This window comes from Coregonus lavaretus, assembly GCF_964263955.1.
Source record: "Coregonus lavaretus genome assembly, contig: HAP1_SCAFFOLD_400, whole genome shotgun sequence".
Classification (NCBI taxonomy): Eukaryota; Metazoa; Chordata; class Actinopteri; order Salmoniformes; family Salmonidae; genus Coregonus; species Coregonus lavaretus.
The window spans coordinates 124,840-146,110 of record NW_028158772.1 but is presented as its reverse complement, the minus strand read 5'-3'; positions in this window follow the sequence as shown (position 1 = coordinate 146,110).

Sequence of the window (21,271 nt, the reverse complement as noted above, 5' to 3'; positions counted from 1 at the left end):
TAAGAGACGTATTAGAGGTAAGAGACGTATTAGAGGTAAGAGACGTATTAGAGGTAAGAGACGTAAGAGACGTATTAGAGGTAAGAGACGTATTAGAGGTAAGAGACGTATTAGAGGTAAGAGACGTATTAGAGGTAAGAGACATATTAGAGGTAAGAGACGTAAGAGACGTATTAGAGGTAAGAGACGTAAGAGACGTATTAGAGGTAAGAGACGTATTAGAGGTAAGAGACGTAAGAGACGTAAGAGACGTATTAGAGATAAGAGACGTAAGAGACGTATTAGAGGTTAGAGACGTAAGAGACGTATTAGAGGTAAGAGACGTATTAGAGGTAAGAGACGTATTAGAGGTTAGAGACGTATTAGAGGTTAGAGACGTATTAGAGGTAAGAGACGTTTTAGAAGTTAGAGACGTAAGAGACGTATTAGAGGTAAGAGACGTATTAGAGGTTAGAGACGTATTAGAGGTTAGAGACGTATTAGAGGTAAGAGACGTATTAGAAGTTAGAGACGTAAGAGACGTATTAGAGGTAAGAGACGTATTAGAGGTTAAAGACGTATTAGAGGTTAGAGACGTATTAGAGGTAAGAGACGTATTAGAGGTAAGAGACGTATTAGAAGTTAGAGACGTAAGAGACGTATTAGAGGTAAGAGACGTATTAGAGGTTAGAGACGTATTAGAGGTTAGAGACGTATTAGAGGTAAGAGACGTATTAGAGGTAAGAGACGTATTAGAGGTAAGAGACGTATTAGAGGTTAGAGACGTATTAGAGGTTAGAGACGTATTAGACGTAAGAGACGTATTAGAGGTAAGAGACGTATTAGAAGTTAGAGACGTAAGAGACGTATTAGAGGTAAGAGACGTATTAGAGGTTAGAGACGTAAGAGACGTATTAGAGGTAAGAGACGTATTAGAGGTAAGAGACGTAAGAGACGTATTAGAGGTAAGAGACGTATTAGAGGTAAGAGACGTATTAGAGGTTAGAGACGTATTAGAGGTTAGAGACGTAAGAGACGTATTAGAGGTTAGAGATGTATTAGAGGTAAGAGACGTAAGAGACGTATTAGAGGTAAGAGACGTATTAGAGTTAAGAGACGTAAGAGACGTAAGAGACGTATTAGAGGTAAGAGACGTATTAGAGGTTAGAGACGTAAGAGACGTATTAGAGGTTAGAGACGTATTAGAGGTAAGAGACGTAAGAGACGTATTAGAGGTAAGAGACGTATTAGAGGTAAGAGACGTAAGAGACGTATTAGAGGTAAGAGACGTATTAGAGGTAAGAGACGTATTAGAGGTAAGAGACGTAAGAGACGTATTAGAGGTAAGAGACGTAAGAGACGTATTAGAGGTAAGAGACGTAAGAGACGTATTAGAGGTAAGAGACGTATTAGAGGTAAGAGACGTAAGAGACGTATTAGAGGTAAGAGACGTATTAGAGGTAAGAGACGTATTAGAGGTAAGAGACGTAAGAGACGTATTAGAGGTAAGAGACGTAAGAGACGTATTAGAGGTAAGAGACGTATTAGAGGTAAGAGACGTAAGAGACGTATTAGAGGTAAGAGACGTAAGAGACGTATTAGAGGTAAGAGACGTAAGAGACGTAAGAGACGTATTAGAGGTAAGAGACGTAAGAGACGTATTAGAGGTAAGAGACGTATTAGAGATAAGAGACGTAAGAGACGTATTAGAGGTAAGAGACGTATTAGAGATAAGAGACGTAAGAGACTTATTAGAGGTAAGAGACGTATTAGAGGTAAGAGACGTAAGAGACGTAAGAGACGTAAGAGACGTAAGAGACGTATTAGAGGTAAGAGACGTATTAGAGGTAAGAGACGTAAGAGACGTATTAGAGGTAAGAGACGTATTAGAGATAAGAGACGTATTAGAGATAAGAGACGTAAGAGACGTAAGAGACATATTAGAGATAAGAGACGTAAGAGACGTATTAGAGGTAAGAGACGTATTAGAGATAAGAGACGTAAGAGACGTATTAGAGGTAAGAGACGTATTAGAGGTAAGAGACGTAAGAGACGTATTAGAGGTAAGAGACGTATTAGAGGTAAGAGACGTATTAGAGGTAAGAGACGTAAGAGACGTAAGAGACGTATTAGAGGTAAGAGACGTATTAGAGGTAAGAGACGTATTAGAGGTAAGAGACGTAAGAGACGTATTAGAGGTAAGAGACGTATTAGAGGTAAGAGACGTATTAGAGGTAAGAGACGTAAGAGACGTATTAGAGGTAAGAGACGTAAGAGACGTATTAGAGGTAAGAGACGTATTAGAGGTAAGAGACGTAAGAGACGTATTAGAGGTAAGAGACGTATTAGAGATAAGAGACGTATTAGAGATAAGAGACGTAAGAGACGTAAGAGACGTATTAGAGGTAAGAGACGTATTAGAGATAAGAGACGTAAGAGACGTATTAGAGGTAAGAGACGTATTAGAGATAAGAGACGTAAGAGACGTATTAGAGGTAAGAGACGTATTAGAGGTAAGAGACGTAAGAGACGTATTAGAGGTAAGAGACGTATTAGAGGTAAGAGACGTATTAGAGGTAAGAGACGTAAGAGACGTAAGAGACGTATTAGAGGTAAGAGACGTATTAGAGGTAAGAGACGTATTAGAGGTAAGAGACGTAAGAGACGTATTAGAGGTAAGAGACGTATTAGAGGTAAGGGACGTATTAGAGGTAAGAGACGTAAGAGACGTAAGAGACGTATTAGAGGTTAGAGACGTAAGATACATATTAGAGGTAAGAGACGTATTAGAGATAAGAGACGTAAGAGACGTATTAGAGGTAAGAGACGTATTAGAGATAAGAGACGTAAGAGACGTATTAGAGGTAAGAGACGTATTAGAGGTAAGAGACGTAAGAGACGTAAGAGACGTAAGAGACGTATTAGAGGTAAGAGACGTATTAGAGGTAAGAGACGTATTAGAGGTAAGAGACGTAAGAGACGTAAGAGACGTATTAGAGGTAAGAGACGTATTAGAGGTAAGAGACGTATTAGAGGTAAGAGACGTAAGAGACGTAAGAGAAGTATTAGAGGTAAGAGACGTATTAGAGGGAAGAGACGTATTAGAGGTAAGAGACGTAAGAGACATAAGAGACGTAAGAGACGTATTAGAGATAAGAGACGTAAGAGACGTATTAGAGGTAAGAGACGTATTAGAGGTTAGAGACGTAAGAGACGTATTAGAGGTAAGAGACGTAAGAGACGTAAGAGACGTATTAGAGGTAAGAGACGTAAGAGACGTATTAGAGGTAAGAGACGTATTAGAGATAAGAGACGTATTAGAGATAAGAGACGTAAGAGACGTAAGAGACGTATTAGAGGTAAGAGACGTATTAGAGATAAGAGACGTAAGAGACGTATTAGAGGTAAGAGACGTATTAGAGATAAGAGACGTAAGAGACGTATTAGAGGTAAGAGACGTATTAGAGGTAAGAGACGTAAGAGACGTATTAGAGGTAAGAGACGTATTAGAGGTAAGAGACGTATTAGAGGTAAGAGACGTAAGAGACGTAAGAGACGTATTAGAGGTAAGAGACGTATTAGAGATAAGAGACGTAAGAGACGTATTAGAGGTAAGAGACGTATTAGAGATAAGAGACGTAAGAGACGTATTAGAGGTAAGAGACGTATTAGAGGTAAGAGACGTAAGAGACGTATTAGAGGTAAGAGACGTATTAGAGGTAAGAGACGTATTAGAGGTAAGAGACGTAAGAGACGTATTAGAGGTAAGAGACGTATTAGAGGTAAGAGACGTAAGAGACATAAGAGACGTATTAGAGGTAAGAGACGTATTAGAGGGAAGAGACGTATTAGAGGTAAGAGACGTATTAGAGGTAAGAGACGTATTAGAGGTAAGAGACGTATTAGAGGTAAGAGACGTATTAGAGGTAAGAGACGTATTAGAGGTAAGAGACGTAAGAGACGTATTAGAGGTAAGAGACGTATTAGAGGTAAGAGACGTAAGAGACGTATTAGAGGGAAGAGACGTAAGAGACATATTATTATTATTATTAATGCTAAAGATTTGCAAAAAACCCTCATAAAATAAATGACACAATATTGAGCCATATTCCATGCAACAAAAAAAAAGGAAAAATATATTATTTTAAACTAACACAATTGCTCGGAGAAAGAGATTTTGTTTAACAAGTAATAATTTACCTGCTTTGTGTCTGGTGTCCCTGTATTTCAGAAAGCCGAGGGTGACATTGAGACACATAGAGATGCAGAGAACCAGGAAGGTTAAAGCCAGGCCTACGTAGGCCCCAAAACAGTCTCCTATTTTAAAAAAAAACAGACAGACAGAGACAGAACGGGTCAGAGATGGATCCACCCGGTCTGGACAAAGTCAGTCTGGACAAATAGAGGATTTATTGTTTTAAACGTGTCTCATTCTGTTGCACCCAGACTAACAGTGATATCATCTAGTTGTCATTTTTCACAGGTTACCCAATATTTTTAAACTAAGACAAAAAACCTCTACACAGATGAAAGTTCTACTAGTGCAATAAACTATGGGTGATTCCAGCATTATGGACATTACATCTACATGACTTGAATGTCTCACAGAATGGCCAAACAAAAATGGAAATGAAACTTGTGTGTCTATAGTAACTCTTAGGGAGAGTGTACATACCCAAAAGTGGACTTCTAAATATTGTCATATAGGGGAAATAAAACAAAAAATAAACATTATGTATGTTACATAAAATGGTCAATCTTTTTGAGGAGACTGAACGACTGTTATGGATGTTACAGAGTCTCATATGGATGTTACAGAGTCGAATATGGATGTTACAGAGTCTCATTTGGATGTTACAGAGTCTCATTTGGATGTTACACTCTCCGTTATGGATGTTACAGAGTCTGAAATAGACATTCAAGATGTCTTGATCAAAATCTATTATTAAGACATTTGTTGTCATTTTGAATGTTTTTAAAATGTCAGCAGAAGGTTAACAAGGCCTAACAGTTAATTTTATATCTTTCTATATTTAAAAATGAACCTTTACCCGTTGAATGTAGACACAAATATAAGATTCGTTTTGTATTACAATTTTTCTTAAATATTGGAACAAAATATGCAAATGTGACTATATACACGTGCTACTTTTCTGGACAGTGGATGAAGTCAGTATTTTTGGGGAGGCTTTTAAAAAAAAAGACACTCCAGGACTATTCACAGATTGTTGATAAACACTCTTCTCATCTTTCTGTCTAACAACAGTACAGCCATGTATGAGAAATGCATTTCAGCATATATTTTCCATGAGAATCTTAACTAGAACACATATTTTTTTACATTTTTACATTTTAGTCATTTAGCAGACGCTCTTATCCAGAGCGACTTACAGTTAGTGAGTGCATACATTATATATATTACATTTTTTTCATACTGGCCCCCCGTGGGAATCGAACCCACAACCCTGGCGTTGCAAACGCCATACTCTACCAACATCCCTGCCGGCCATTCCCTCCCCCTACCCTGGACGACGCTGGGCCAATTGTGCGCCGCCCCATGGGTCTCCCGGTCGCGGCCGGCTACGACAGAGCCTGGATTCAACAATTGCTTCAGTGAAAGTCTGAAGAATACATCCCAAAACAAGCACACAGAATGTGGTGAATGGACAAGCTTCTGAAGCTAAAATATGATACATTATTATCCATCATAATGTATGCACACATGACTGTAAGTCGCTTTGGATAAAAGCGTCTGCTAAATGGCATATTATTATTATTATTATTATCATATCTACAACCGTTATGGATGTTACAGATATCATAAAGCTGAAAAAGCACACTGACAATGAAAAGAGAGAAACCAATTTTAGACCATATAAAATCTTGATGAAAGTTAGCTTCACAGAGAAAGTTTCAAGATGATCCCATGTAAGGTGCATGTTGCACAAAAACGTTTCTTAAACTACTTTATGGGTGTTACATTTAATCTTCATAACTAACCCTGTGAGTGGAGAAACAAGCTCTGAAATACATGAAATATGACTGAAAAGGCTTTTTAGAGACTTGGCATTTTCCTCTGTAATGGTCATAATTCATACAACTTCCTACTTAAGCTTTTCAAATAAATCCTGAACTCCAACATATAGACCTTAAGGATAATTATGAACATGGTTTTCTTTTGGAAATTACTTTATTAGTTGTGAAAAGAGTTTGGTCTTACCTGACATCTTTAGAATAGTTATGGAGTTACAGAGTAAATAATAGTCCCCCTCTCTCTCTCTCTCTCTCTCTCTCTCTCTGTCTCTCTCTCTCTCTCTCCTCTCCTCTCCTCTCTCTCTGTCTCTCTCTCTCTCTCTCTCCTCTCCCCTCTCTCTGTCTCTCTCTCTCTCTCTCTCTCTCTCTCTCTCTCTCTCTCTCCTCTCCTCTCTCTCTGTCTCTCTCTGTCTCTCTCTCTCTCTCTCTGACGTGTTTCATCATACAGTCTATATTTACCTCTTCTGTTATTTTTACCTTCTCTCTCTCGCTCTCTCTCTCTCTCACACTCTCTTTTCTCTCGTAGGAATGTTTTTCGGTTGCAAACAGGAAATGTTGTGACCTCATTTGTCATTTTAGGTTAGAATAGACTCTAACTTTAGAAAAGTCTCCTGTAGATTGTACTGGACTTTAATTTTTGTTACCGTAATATACTTTAGTACTGGAGACCTACGACCAGTTATCAGTTTGTTTTTCAACATATTGTGACCTTTTTCTGAAGGACTTGCACAGCTGAAACAACCCTAATTTAGGTTTTCATTCTATTTAATTGTATTCTAAGAATTTACATTTTCTAAGGCATTGCACAGATTATTGATTTTCTTGGTAATTTATGCATAGTTTATGGAGGGTATATTGGAAATGTATTTTATGTATATATTTTTTATCCCACCACGGCAGCGAGAGAGACAACAGGAAGTGTGTTTGTGTGTAAACTGTTCTTATTTCTTTCAAACATTAACCACACACTCACACACACACACACACACACACACACACACACACACACACACACACACACACACACTTGCACAAACAGTTTATTTTTTATAAGAGCGTTTATCAATAGCCAATATAATCCCAATATAATCCCTACCATTGTGTTGCTGAGCTGTCGTAGTGCTGCTGAAAATGTCAGTCATAATGTAAGTAACCTAATTCATGTTCCTCTAAAGGCCTGTGTTAATCCGACAGCTACTGTCAGCAGTAATCATGTGCCCACGAACCAGAGTTATACTGTTAGCACTGAGGCGGTTTGCCCTAGTAGGAAGCCCACTGTGTGCAGCTCAACTTTAAATATCACTGTTATGTCTACCTCTGAAAAGCCCCCCCGAGTACAGCAATAAAAACAATCAAGCAACCCAGAAAAACACATAGACGTATGTATCCTAAGAAACAAGGTTCATGAAATCGATAACTTACTAGCAACCGAAAGCATTCCTATCTCTGAAACTCACTTAGATCATTCCTCAGATACAGTGGTAGCCAGTGGTAGCCAGTGGTAGCCAGTGGTAGCCAGTGGTAGCCAGTGGCGAGTGGGGAGGTGAGCAATGTCATAAATACCTGAGCAGAAACTTTTCAGGTGAGCGTTTTTGGTTCCGCCCCCAGAGGACAGGGAAACGGTGCACATCCCTATTCATGCCGTTGGCTGTGTTGGTCGAACTCTGTCAAGCTTTTTGGTGAGCTAACTTCTGTGTCTTTTCTCCGTGAATGTTTTTACCGCTTACTCGCGTAAACGACAGCCATGTAAGACAATGATTTGTGTTTTCAGTGACATGTTTTAAGCGGTTCGGGAGAGGCTTTCAGTGCTCTAGGAGACAGAGCATTGATGACGTATGATGGATTGTGTAGGCCGGGAAAGAATATGGCCGTGTACCAACTGTTAATTTTTCTTAGTTATATGTTTGTTTATATAATTTGTCTTAATCTGTCACCACCTCCCCAGACAGACCTCCAGGCTCTCATTTGGAGGAGCTATTTTGAATAGAAAGCAGCAGCCAGTCTTACGAATTTCGCATGCTGAGTCTCTATCATCTCTACTCTATCATCAAGATACGAGTGTTATCATCTAGAAGTGCTTTACATGCCAGGTTTACATCCTGTGTTCTTATACGTATTCTGGACCCGGACGGGTTGTTTGTTTTCCCCTTCTTTGGTGCTAGAGGAGACTAGCTTATGTTCCCGTCACCAATGTTGGTGACTCTGGTGTTTGGCTGACCCCCCCCCCCCCCCCCCCCAGGGTTATAGCTACTGAACAAATGGCTCAAATAATAGTTGAGAATGACCCCAGAGTACAGTTTTCTCAGCCTTTGTTTCTTCTCAGGTAGACAGCCCCAGTGAAAGGCCAGTTAGACGTCCCTCCCTTTGAGGAGCTGGATAGGGCATAAAAAGCTACGAGCCAAGGTTAAACAAGGGGGGCATAAAAAGCTATGAGCCAAGGCCCTGTTAAACAAGTACAGCACTTTGTTTGCTAAGAGTGAAACTGATGTTGGGTGCAGTAATTGAGATTCCCCTGCTAGATGATGCTCCAGTATGGAGCGTCGTATCCACCCCTCCCAGTATGAGTTGGTTAGGGCCCACATCAAACAGCCCTACCGTCGTATCCACAGAGTCAAATCATCCGGGAGAGAACCTTTACTCATCTCCTATCGTACTGGTGCTGGTGCTGAAGAAAAGACGGAATGTCTAAGGATGTGTGTTGACTACTGACAGCTGAATGTAAAGACCAGAAAGAATCGAAGAATCGTTGGACACCGTCGCCAGGGGCTGAGTGATTCTCAACTCTTAATTTTGGCAAGTGGATATAGTCAGGTAGAGATGGCCAAAAAAAGGACAAGGCCAAGACTGCCTTTTGTACACCGTTTGGCCAATCGGATGCCGTTTGGATTATGCAATGCTCCTAATACATTCCAGAGCACGTTCGGAGACTGTCGCTTTCAATCTGTTGTTTTGTATCTTGATGATGTGATTGTGTTCTCGTCAACACCTGGAGAGGCTGAAGATTAAACTGTCGCGGTGTAATTTCTATCGGAAGCAGGTGAAGTACCTCGGTCATGTGGTCTCAGCCGAAGGTGTTGCCACTGATCCGGATAAAGTCGCAGCCCTGAGAGAATGGAGGGTCCCGCCCAACCTGGCTGATCTCCGCTCCTTTTCTGGGGTTTGCCAGCTACTACCGAAGGTTCATAGCAGGTTTCGGCAAGATAGCAGCACCCCTCCATCGAGTGGTGGCCCAGCTGACCTCCCGAGGTAAGAAGGGAAAAACTCCTAGGAAACCACTGGCAGGGGCATGGGAATGCTGATTCCCTGTCCCGTCAGTATGTGAAGCCAGGTGAACCAGAGGAGGAGGTGTGAAGTGGAGAGGACAAGCCGGTGTTCAATGTGAAGTTGCTTCCCAATTGTTCACAGGCAGACTTGACTGTTTTGCAGAAGCGGGATCCAGTCATTGGACCGTTCGTGACATACTGGAGGGATGTCGGAGCTCCGGGGCCAATGGAGACAGGGGAATTGTGCCATGGCAGACACTTTCATTACAGTAATCATGCGGATAATGCTCTTTACTGTTTTGAGCAAATCATGGTTTTAGTCTCTTAGAAAATATGACGTTTTGCGTGAAGTGACCATGTAGAATGTGCAGCTCGCACCCGTGCGGTACATATACAGGGCCGTCTGAAGTTTGCCAATGAACATCTGAATGATTCAGGAGGTAAGCAGGAGGTAAGCTTCTCATATGGTGTTGAGTAAAGCTTAACCATGTATTAGATCGTAGGTAGGTAGTTAGCTGTACTTAGGTATTGTAGTTATTGTAGGTTAGTATTGTTGTTATTGTAGGTTTCCGTAGGTAATTGTCGGTTAGTATCGCAGCACGAGGCTAGCTAGCTAGCGGGTAGCTACTGGTAACGTTTAGCGGTGGAGAGCTGTTTCCAATGTTAATGTGCTGCTAGCCAACGTTTAATTTTTGCTGCGTTATGCGTTATGAAAGGAACTAGACACGGACATGAATTATCTGTTTAGTGTGCTAACACACTCTTGGCAGTTTGTTGTAACCAAGTATTGGTGCTATACTGTGTGTTAATGGATGCTAGTTAGCTATGGCGTCATAGCTAGGCATCGTGGGCTGTTGTGGGTAGTTACTGTGTCTTGGCAGTGTCTTCGGCCGTGCCGGCTGTAGCACGAAGCGAGCTAACTAGCCGTTTTTCGAACAGAGTCAGAGTCAACACAGTAGCCATTGTGTGCCGGGTGTAGCACGAAGCTTGCTAGCTAGCCGTTCTTCAAACAAAGTCAACACAGTGGCCACTGCTAGCTACCCAACACGACCAGCTAACTGTACTGTAGTTGCTAAATACAATATACTCGTCCTAGCTAGCCAACGTTTAATCATTGCTGCGTCATGAAAGGAACTTGACACAGACACGAATGATCTGTTTAGTGTATTATCACACTATTGGTGGTTTGTTGTGACCAAGTGTTGGTGCTAAACTGTGTGTTACTGGATGCTAGCATGCTAGTTAGCTAGTTAACACACTATTGGTGGTTTGTTGTGACCAAGTGTTGGTGCTAAACTGCGTGTTATTGTTATTGGATGCTAGCATGCTAGTTAGCTATGGTGTCATAGTTAGCTAGCTGAATAAAGTGGGTTGAGTCTATTCCTTTAAACATTGAACCGCTGTGGTTCACAACAATTCTGATTTCTAAAGGTGGAAGTTGGGAGAGTTTTTGTTCGGGTGGTTCAGTGAAACAATTTTAGTTTCTGAGGTAGAAGTTTTGGTGAGGGAGGCCCTGCTCTCTCCTCTCTCAGATGCTTAGCTCATTTCATTCCGATCTCCTCTGCATTTTTGTAGCCATTTGCTACAGCCTGTCAACTATGCCTCTGCCTATCCCTGTTCTCTCCTCTCTGCACAGGCTACACAAACGCCTCACACCGCGTGGCTGCTGCCTCTCTAACCTGGTGGTCCCTGCACGCACCCCACACCTGGAGTTCCAGGTCGCAGGCAGCCTCTGGAACTGCCGTTCTGCTGCCAACAAAGCTGACTTCATCCCAGCCTATGCCAACCTCCAGTCCCTCGACTTCCTGGCGCTGACGGAAACATGGATCACCACTGAAAACACTGCTACTCCTACTGCTCTCTCCTCGTCTGACCATGTGTTCTCGCATACCCGAGAGCATCTGGTCAGAGGGGTGGTGGCACAGGAATCCTCATCTCTCCCAAGTGGACATTCTCAATTTTTCCCCTAACCCACCTGTCTATCTCCTCATTTGAATTTCATGCTGTCACAGTCACTAGCCCATTTAAGCTTAATATCCTTGTCATCTATCGCCCTCCAGGTTCCCTTGGAGAGTTCATCAATGAGCTTGACGCCTTGATAAGTTCCTTTCCTGAGGATGGCTCACCCCTCACAGTTTTGGGGGATTTCAACCTCCCTATGTCCCCATTTGACTCATTTCTCTCTGCCTCCTTCTTTCCACTCCTCTCCTCTTTTGACCTCACCCTCTCACCGTCCCCCCCTACTCACAAGGCAGGCAACACGCTTGACCTCATCTTCACTAGATGCTGCTCCTCTACTAATCTCACTGCAACTCCCCTCCATGTCTCCGACCACTACTTTGTTTCCTTTTCTCTCTCGCTCTCCTCCCACACTACTCACTCTGCCCCTACACAGATGGTAATGCGCCGCCGCAACCTTCGCTCTCTCTCTCCCACTACTCTCTCCTCTTCCATCCTATCATCTCTTCCCTCTGCTCAATCCTTCTCCCTCCAATCTCCTGATTCTGCCTCCTCAACCCTCCTCTCCTCCCTTTCTGCATCCTTTGACTCTCTGTGTCCCCTATCCTCCCGGCCGGCTCGGTCCTCCCCTCCAGCTCCGTGGCTTGATGACTCATTGCGAGCTCACAGAACAGAGCTCCGGGCAGCGGAGCGGAAATGGAAGAAAACTAAACTCCCTGCCGACCTGGCATCTTTTCACTCCCTCCTCTCTACATTTTCTTCATCTGTTTCTGCTGCTAAGGCCACCTTCTACCACTCTAAATTCCAAGCATCTGCCTCTAACCCTAGGAAGCTCTTTGCCACATTTTCCTCCCTCCTGAATCCCCCCCCCCCCCCCCCCCCTCCTCTCTCTCTGTGGATGACTTCGTCAACCACTTTGAAAAGAAGGTTGACGACATCCGATCCTCGTTTGTTAAGTCTAATGACACTGCTGGTCCTGCTCACACTGCCCTACCCTATGCTTTGACTTCTTTCTCCCCTCTCTCTCCAGATAAAATCCTGCGACTTGTGACTGCAGGCCGCCCAACAACCTGCCCGCTTGACCCCATCCCCTCCTCCCTTCTCCAGACCATCTCCGGTGACCTTCTCCCCTACCTCACCTCGCTGATCAACTCATCCTTGACCGCTGGCCATGTCCCTTCCGTCTTCAAGAGAGCGAGAGTTGCTCCCCTTCTCAAAAAACCAACACTCGACCCCACTGATGTCAACAACTACAGACCAGTATCCCTTCTTTCTTTTCTTTCCAAAACTATTGAGCGTGCCGTCTTTAGCCAACTCTCTTGCTATCTCTCTCAGAATGACCTTCTTGATCCAAACCAATCAGGTTTCAGGACTGGTCATTCAACTGAGACTGCTCTTCTCTGTGTCACGGAGACTCTCCGCACTGCTAAAGCTAACTCTCTCTCCTCTGCTCTTGTCCTTCTAGACCTGTCTGCTGCCTTTGATACTGTGAACCATCAGATCCTCCTCTCCACCCTCTCCGAGCTGGGCATCTCCGGCGCGGCTCACTCCTGGATTGCGTCCTACCTGACCGGTCGCTCCTACCAAGTGGCGTGGCGAGAAGCTGTCTCCGCACCACGTGCTCTCACCACTGGTGTCCCCCAGGGCTCAGTTCTAGGCCCTCTCCTTTTCTCCCTATACACCAAGTCACTTGGCTCTGTCATATCCTCACACGGCCTCTCCTATCATTGCTACGCTGACGATACACAACTAATCTTCTCCTTTCCCCCTTCTGATAACCAGGTGGCGAATCGCATCTCTGCATGTCTGGCAGACATATCAGTATGGATGACGGATCACCACCTCAAGCTGAACCCTGGCAAGACGGAGCTGCTCTTCCTCCCGGGGAAGGACTGCCCGTTCCATGATCTCGCCATCACGGTGGACAACTCCGTTGTGTCCTCCTCCCAGAGTGCGAAGAGCCTTGGCGTGACCCTGGACAACACCCTGTCGTTCTCCGCTAACATCAAGGCGGTGACCCGCTCCTGCAGGTTCATGCTCTACAACATTCGGAGAGTACGACCCTGCCTTACACAGGAAGCGGCACAGGTCCTAATCCAGGCACTTGTCATCTCTCGTCTGGATTACTGCAACTCGCTGTTGGCTGGCCTCCCTGCATGTGCCATTAAACCCCTACAACTCATCCAGAATGCCGCAGCCCGTCTGGTGTTCAACCTTCCCAAGTTCTCTCACGTCACCCCCCTCCTCCGCACACTCCACTGGCTTCCAGTTGAAGCTCGCATCCGTTACAAGACCATGGTGCTTGCCTTTGGAGCAGCGAGGGGAACGGCACCTCTGTACCTTCGGGCTCTGATCAGTCCCTACACCCAAACGAGGGCATTGCGTTCATCCACCTCTGGCCTGCTGGCTCCCCTTCCTCTGCGGAAGCATAGTTCCCGCTCAGCCCAGTCAAAACTGTTCGCTGCTCTGGCACCCCAATGGTGGAACAAGCTCCCTCACGACGCCAGGACAGCGGAGTCACTCACCACCTTCCGGAGACATTTGAAACCCCACCTCTTTAAGGAATACCTGGGATAGGATAAAGCAATCCTTCTACCCCCCCCCCCCCCACACACACAGCGGAGTCGCTCACCACCTTCCGGAGACATTTGAAACCCCACCTCTTTAAGGAATACCTGGGATAGGATAAAGTAATCCTTCTACCCCCCCCCCCCCCCCCACCCACCCACCCCTCAGCGGAGTCACTCACCACCTTCCGGAGACATTTGAAACCCCACCTCTTTAAGGAATACCTGGGATAGGATGAAGTAATCCTTCTACCCCCCCCCCCCCCCCCCACCCACACACACAGCGGAGTCGCTCACCACCTTCCGGTGACATTTGAAACCCCACCTCTTTAAGGAATACCTGGGATAGGATAAAGTAATCCTTCTACCCCCCCCCCCCCCCACAGCGGAGTCACTCACCACCTTCCGGAGACATTTTGAAACCCCACCTCTTTAAGGAATACCTGGGATAGGATAAAGTAATCCTTCTACCCCCCCCCCCCCCAAAATTGTAAAGTGGTCATCCCACTGGCTATAGGGTGAACGCACCAATTAGTGAGTCGCTCTGGATAAGAGCGTCGTCTGCTAAATGACGTAAATGTGCCCTTGAGCAAGGCACTTAACCCTAATTGCTCCTGTAAGTCGCTCTGGATAAGAGCGTCTGCTAAATGACTAAAATGTAAATGTAAATGTAATGAATTGAGTAGAGGTACGAAGGAACTGGTTCATCAGTGGGAGCAACTGGAAGAGAGGAAATCTGTACAGACGAATCTACGCCTCTGATGGAGGTAAGGACGCTAATCAGCTTGTACTGCCAAAGTGTCTCCAGCAGAATATCCATTCCAGTCTTCATGACGATCATCGTATCAAGCTGCTAGCCATCAAGCTAATGAAGTTAGTCCCAGATGGGTTTTCCAATGGAGCCCTCTTTGTCTGGAGAACTAAATGAACGGTTCCAGCGCTATAGGAGCTGTATCTATTACGCTTTGTTTCAGGACAAATCGGATCAGTCGGATTTCCAACGCGGCAATTGTTTACTTGCTGAGGATTATAGGCTTGAGGTGGCTTCTTTGATCACGCAGGTCGCCAGACTACGTAAGAAACTGGGGAAAACGCAGAGTGGAATGTTACATTTTCTACGGATGGCATTCTCGGTTCCTGGATGCATCTCTGCCTTGTCGTTATCCGACTGGCCGATGTTATTCGGAGCTCCCCCATCTGATAGCGCCGTTGAAGGAGCACAGCATGAGGAGAAAGACAATCAACGATGGTCGTATGTCACGTGCCGTGGAAGCTGAAGACAGCGACCTCCCGCAAAGCAGTCTACACTCCCAACGAGAGGCCCGGAGCGGATACAAACAACAAATAGTTTCGCCGTCCTGGAGCCTGATCTTCCTTCACCTTCGTCGCTGGGGGTACCTGTGTCTGCAGTTGCAGTGCCTACTACGATTTCGAAGTCGACGTCGGCAACCTTCATTCCCTGCTCTGGATCAAGCGGGGCTTCTCCATCTGTCGGAGGCCTGCATCCTGTGAAGCGTGGGAGTGGGTGGATTTCCTCGTCCTTCTCACCAGCCGTGATTTTGGGCAGCTCCATGGTAAGAAATGTGACAGTTCCTGGTGCAAAATCAATGTCCTATCCCGGAGCTCGAGTAAATGACATTATAAAGCTGCTCCCGAATGTACTAAGTCAGAACATGGATACCTTTTGGAAACAAAACACGTTTTATAAGGAGGATGGGATCCACCCAAATCATTTGGGTTCCTGGATCCTTTCAAAGCATTATAAGGCTGCGTTGAGACAATGACTTATCAATGACCCAAGCCCGGCTCAGCTAATCCCTACCATTGTGACACAGAGTTGTCAAAATGCTTCAGCAAATGTACATTATCCCAGGGGCGTCGGTAGACACAATATAAGTAACCTAATTTATGTCCCTCTAACTGCCCTGAATGACTCTGCTGATCCTACAGCTAATGTAAGCAGCAATCATGTGCCTAAGAACCAGATTTATACTGTTAGCACTGAGCCGGTGTGCCCGAGGAGGATGTCCACTGTGTGCAGCTCACCCTGCACTAACATAAAGAACGTGACCACATCTACTGCTGCTAAGCTTCCCAGTAAATAAATAAAAACAAGTAAGCATCCCAGAAGAAAAGTGCTCTGTCACAGATTCTGCCGAGGCTGCGCTCCTCCTTGCTCGGGCAGGCTTCGGCGTTCATCGTCACCGGAATACTAGCTGCTGCCGATCTATGTTCTATGTTTCTATGTTCTACCTGTTGTCTGATTGTTACACACCTGTTGCCCATTATGTAATTACTCCTTCCCTATTTAACCCAGTGGCTCCCAATGTGTTTTGTGCGTGTGTGTTTTTCGTTTCGTGTGTCGTTGGTGAGCGGGTTTGTTCCTCCCTGTGTGGAGGTATTCTGTATTGTTGTCTTTACTTCTACAGTAAAGTACGTTTCATGCGAGTTTCTGTGGCCTGACTTCGATCCACCACATTACACTGACACTCGTGACATGCTCAAAATAGCCCACGTTAACATATGTAGCTTAAGAAATAAGGTTCATGAAATCAATAATTTGCTAGTAACAGATAACATTCATATTCTGACTATCTCTGAAACTCACTTAGATAATACCTTTGATGATACAGTTGTAGCAATACAAAGTTATAACATTTACAGAAAATATAGAAATGCCAATGATGGAGGTGTTGCTGTTTATATTCAGAACCACATTCCTGTGAAGATTAGAGAGGATCTCATGTTAAATACTGTTGAAGTAATATGGCTACAGGTTCATCTGTCTCACCTAAAGCCCATTCTGGTGGGAAGCTGCTATAGACCACCAAGTGCTAACAGTCAGTATCTGGATAACGTGTGAAATGCTTGATAATGTATGTGATATCAATAGAGAGGTATACTTTCTGGGTGATTTAAATATTGACTGGCTTTCATCAAGCTGCCCACTCAAGAGAAAGCTTCAAACTTTAACAAGTGCCTTTTATTCAGGTTATCAGTCAACCTACCAGGGTAGTTACAAACAGTACAGGAATTAAATAATCAACATGTATTGATCATAACTTTACTAATGCTGCAGAGATTTGTTTGAAAGCAGTATCCAAATCCATTGGATGTAGTGATCACAATATAGTAGCCATATCTAGGAAAACCAAAGTTCCAAAAGCTGGGCCTAATATAGTGTATAAGAGGTCATACAATACGTTTTGTAGTGATTCCTATGTTGTTGGTGCAAAGAATATATGTTGGTCCGTGGTGTGTAATGAGGAGCAAACAGACACTGCACCCCTGTGGGAGAAATCAGCTCAATGAGATGCATCTGCTTGTCCCTCTACAGCACCTGCGAAATGTTCAACCATAGATACTCCCATGCTCACCCCAAGCGCCAGAACACATGCCCTGGGACATGCGCAGAATGAAGCTCTCGCTCTGGTAGACCTGCAGCATGGTGACAGACGACAGGGATTGGGCAGCCACCCCCTCTGCATGATAGACCTTCTCCAGCTGAGCAGCCATAAAGCGACAGTTCTTGTTAGGGAGCGTAGGATTCGCATTAGCCACACCCTTGTTAGCCAACGGGGCTAGGTAGCCTGCTAACTTCTTATCCACCGGTGGTGTGAGCAACAGCCCTGCTTCCTCCATCAGTTCCAGATCCACAACAATGCAGCTTCAGCTTAGCTAAATGTGGTTTGGACCAGGTTGTTGTCAATTCTTCGACTAAATCAGGAAACAGGGGTAGGTGGTGCTTGACTGTGGCAGCCACAGGGGCCAGGTACTTTCCACCAAACCTTGATGCCGCGGGGGTAAAGACGGCCGCTTTACCTTCAAATGCATAGTCGCCCCGCGGCACAGTTCTATGAACGATGAATTGGATGCTAGGTTTTCCCTCGCTACTCCCGTACCGTGAGGAAGTGTCTGTCCCGGAACTAAGTCCTCTTCGTCACCAGAGAAACCCCTGGAGCCATCCAGAGACACTGTCGTCATCCGAACCCGGGCCCTGTATGTAACCAGTCACTATCCCGCTGTTGGGATGCTAGTTCCACCTGTTCCAACCACAAGTCTCTCTCCGCTCCCTGCACCTCGGTCCCAGTCGCTATCGGTAACTCCAAGCTTCCTCAGGAATGCAACACGTCTTTCCAGGGAGTTTGCTCGCAGTTCGTGGCAATGTGCACACGGACTGGTTCAAGTGACCAAGCCGAGACAAACTACACATAAATCGTGAGTATCTTTCAGAGAAACACTATAACCGCATGACTGGGGGCAACCCGGCTTAGCCATCATCGTCTCGGTCATTTCTTAGCCGTCTTACACATTGTGCAAATTGGAGAATAACTAATTGTTTGTGATTAGGACATTTATGAGAACAAGTACAAACTTCAGCCATGGTATGTTGTACCTAAGTTGACTGACTTAAAAAATGTAGGTGTTATGGATTCATATCCTCTTCCTTATCATGGATTGAGAGTTTCTTTATTTAACACGGTACGTTGACTGAGAACACATTCTCACTTACAGCAACGATCTGTGGAATAGTTACAGGGGAGAGGAATAAACCAATTGGATGCTGGGGATGATTAGGTGGCCATGATAGCCAGATTGGGAATTAAGCCAGGACAGGTTAACACCCCTACTCTTACAATAAGATCCAGGGGATCTTTAGTGACCACTGACAGTCAGGACACCAGTTTAACGGCACCCTACACAGGGTAATGTCCCCAAGCACTGCCCTGGGAAATCCTTTTTAGACCAGAGGAAAGACTGCCTCCTACTGGCCAGCCATTACCATTTCCAGCAGCATCTGGTCTCCCATCCAGGGACCAACCAGAACAAACCCTGCTTAGCTTCAGAGGCAAGCCAGCAGTGGGATGCAGGGTGGTATGCAGGGTGGTATGATGCTGGCCAGAACAGTGAACCAAAATATAAATGCAAAAATGTCAACGATTTTACTGACTTACAGTTTATAGGAAATCAGTCAATTGAAATAAATTCATTAGGCCCTAATCTATGGATTTCACATGACTGGAAATGCAGATATGCATCTGTTGGTCACAGATACCTTTAAAAAAAAGTAGGGGGCGTGGATCAGAAAACCAGTCAGTATCTGGTGTGATCAACATTTGCCTCATGCAGCGCAACACATTTCCTTCTCATAGAGTTGATCAGGCTGTTGATTGTGCCCTGTGGAATGTTGTTCCACTGCTCTTCAAAGGCTGTGGGGGAGTTGCTGGCTATTGGCGGGAACTGGAACACGCTGTCGTACACGTCGATCCAGAGCATCCCAAACATGCTCACTGGGTGACAGCTTCCAGGAATTGTGTACAAGTGGAGGCTGCTGAGGGGATGACGGCTCATAATAATGGCTGAAACGGAGTGTTTGATACCATTCCCTTTACTCCATTCCAGCCATTATTATGAGCCGTCCTCCCCTCAGCAGCCTCCATTGTTGTGTACAGATCCTTGCGACATGGGGCTGTGCATTATCATGCTGAAACATGAGGTGATGGCGGCGGATGAATGGCACGACAATGGGCCTCAGGATCTCGTCACGGTATCTCTGTGCATTCAAATTGCCATAGATAAAATGCAATTGTGTTCATTGTCCGAAGCTTATGCCTGCCAATCCCATAGCCCCACCGCCACCATGTGGCGCTCTGTTCACAACATTGACATCAGAAAACCGCTCGCCCACACAACACCATACATGCTGTTTGCCATCTGCCCGGTACAGTTGAAACCGGGATTCATGCGTGAAGAGCACACTTCTCCAGCATGCCAGTGTCCATCGAAGGTGAGCATTTGCCCACTGAAGTCGGTTACGACGCCGAACTGCAGTCAGGTCAAGACCCTGGTCAGGACGACAAGCAAGCAGATGAGCTTCCCTGAGACGGTTCCTTCTTCGGTTTTGCAAACCCACAGTTTCATCACTAACAGGGATGTAAACAAATGTGTGCACAAAATGTGAGAGAAATAAGCTTTTTGTGCGTATGGAACATTTCTGGGATCTTTTATTTCAGCTTATGAAACATGGGACCAACGCTTTACATGCGTTTATATTGTTGTTCAGTGTAATAGAACACAGAGGGTTTTCTTTAATGGAAGCTTCTCTAATGCAAATTCAGTTGAGTGTGGTGTGCCGCAGGGCAGCCGACTAGGGCCATTATTGTTTTCTGTTTTTACTAATGACCTTCCGCTGACCTTGAATAAAGCCTATGTGTCCATGTACATTGACGACTCAACAGTATACACATCAGCTGCAACAGTCAATTAAATAACTGACACCCTTAACATAGAGCTCCAGTCAGTTTTAGCAACTAGCAATATGTTGGTGCAAAATATCTCAAAGCTAAAAGCATAATTTTGGGGACAAATCACTGGCTCAACCCTAAACCTCATCTGGATCTATTATTGAATAACGTGGCTATTGAGCAAGTTGAAGAGACTTAACTATTGGGTGTTACCCTAGATAGCAAGCTATCATGGTCAACACATATAAATGGTCACTAACATTTTAAGAGGTCTGTCCATGATAAGGCATTGCTCTGCTTTCTTGACATCTCAGTCAACCAGACAGGTCCTACAGGCCCTAGTTTTGTTGCACCTGGACTATTGTCCAGTTGTGTGGTCAGGTGCAGCAAAGAAGGACATTGGCAAATTGCAGTTGGTCCCGAACAGAGCAGCATGTATTGCACTTAGATGTACACAGAGGGTAAATTTCAATGACATGCATGTCAATCTCTCCTGGCTCAACATTGAGGAGAGATTGACTGCATCTTTGTGCGAGGTGTTGAAGGTACTGAACTGTCTGTTCAAGCAGTTGGCACACAGCTCGGACACTCATCGGTACAACACAAGACTTTCAGGTCTTTTCACAGTCCCCAGGTCCAGAACAGAGGCTGGAAAACACACAGTATTAAATAGAGCCATGACCACATGAACTCCCTGCCACCCCAGGTAACTCAAGCTAGCAATAAAATCAGATTAAAAAAACAGATAAAATAACATCTTACGGCACGACCGGGACTGTGAAAAGACACACAGACATTTTTATGCATTTTGTATTGTATTTTGCATTGTATTATGTGTGTGATACGTGGTTGGGATATGACTGTGATATGTGGTTGTCTCGCCTGGCTATCATAACATGAATGCACTAGCTGTGGGTCCCTCTGGATGGGAGCATCTGCTGAATTACTAAATTGTAATGTAGTGCTATGTATATTTATGTATTTTTTATTTGTTGTGTTGTTTCCTGTTTGGACCCAGGAAGAGCCTGGCCTTTGTATCAACCCACTACCCTGGACCCCGGTCATATCTTAAACCCTCTAGAGTTTAAGCCCTGTCACCCCACTACCTCCCGAGTGCGCAGTGGTCTAAGGCACTGCATCGCAGTGCTAGCTGTGCCACTAGAGATCTGTCGTAGCCGGCCGTGACCGGGAGACCCATGGGGCGGTGCACAATTGGCCCAGGGGA